This window comes from Nematolebias whitei, chromosome 9, assembly GCF_014905685.2.
Source record: "Nematolebias whitei isolate Nwh7 chromosome 9, NemWhi1, whole genome shotgun sequence".
NCBI classification, from domain to species: domain Eukaryota; kingdom Metazoa; phylum Chordata; class Actinopteri; order Cyprinodontiformes; family Rivulidae; genus Nematolebias; species Nematolebias whitei.
The window spans coordinates 51957483-51959007 of record NC_056506.1 but is presented as its reverse complement, the minus strand read 5'-3'; positions in this window follow the sequence as shown (position 1 = coordinate 51959007).

Sequence of the window (1525 nt, the reverse complement as noted above, 5' to 3'; positions counted from 1 at the left end):
TCACTAACATTAGAAACATCTGATCTAAAGATGATGCAGAAAAACTGGTCCATGCATTTGTCACGTCTAGACTGGACTATTGCAATGGTTTATTATCTGGGTGTCCAAATACTTCTTTAAAACGTCTTCAGTTGATCCAAAATGCTGCTGCCAGAGTCTTAACTGGAGTTACTGGGAGAGATCATATCTCTCCAGTTTTAGCTTCTCTCCATTGGCTCCCTGTCAAATCCAGAATAGAATTCAAAATCTTACTTCTAACATACAAACCTCTCAACAACCTAGCTCCATCTTATATTACAGATCTTATTGTTCCATATTTTCCTAACAGAGCACTTCTCTCTCAGACTGCAGGTTTACTTGTGGTTCCTAGAGTTTCCAGAAGCAGAATTGGAGGAAGATCTTTCAGTTCTCAGGCTCCTCTCTTGTGGAACCAACTTCCAGTTTCTGTCCATGAGGCTGACACATTGTCCAGTTTTAAGACTGGGAATAAGATTTCCTTTTTGATAAATCCTATAGTTAGGGTTGGCTTGTTCTGCTGCTATAGTCTTAGACTGCTGGAGGACAAACTGACCACATGTCCTCTCTCTGCTGCTGTCTTTACTTGCTCTACTCTACCTGTTTCTATTTGTAATTATTTCTATCTCACATGTTTTTTGTCTTTCCTCCTATATAACGTACACCTGGACTATAGAAAGTACATCTGGACTACAGAAAGTACATCTGGACTATAGAAAGTACATTTGGACTAAAGAAAGTACATCTGGACTCCTGAAAGTACATCTGGACTATTGAAAGTACATTTGGACTAAAGAAAGAACATCTGGAATATAGAAAGTACATCTGGACTATAGAAAGTACGTATGGACTATAGAAAGTACATCTGGACTATAGAAAGTACATCTGGACTATAGAAAGTACACCTGGACTATTGAAAGTACACCTGGACTGTTGAAAGTACATCTGGTCTATTGAAAGTACATTTGGACTAAAGAAAGAACATCTGGAATAAAGAAAGTACACCTGAACCTGTCATTCTGTGCTTCTTTCTACTTCCTGTCCTCTCAGACCTGCTGGTTGAAGCAGATGGTCACTCGTCCTGAGCCTGGCTCTGACGGAGGTTTCTGCCTGTTAAAAAGGAGTTTTTCCTTCTCACTGTCTCCTTTATGCTTGCTCAGGATGGGAGACTGTGAAGAAGTGAAGACTCAATTAAATCAGATGCTTCCTTCCTTCGATAAATAATGATACTAACTGAATTTTTAAACATGAAAATGTTTTTGTTCAGTGCCCTGAGATACAAACCGGATTCCAAAAAAGTTGGAACTCTAAACAAATTGTGAATAAAAACTGAATGCAATGATGTGGAGGTGCCAACATCTAATATTTTATTCAGAATAGAACACAAATCACAGATCAAAAGTTTAAACTGAGAGAATGTATCATTTTAAGGGAAAAATCTGTTGTTTCCAAATTTCATGGCATCAACAAATCCCAAAAAAGTTGGGACAAGTCCATTTTTCCCACTGTG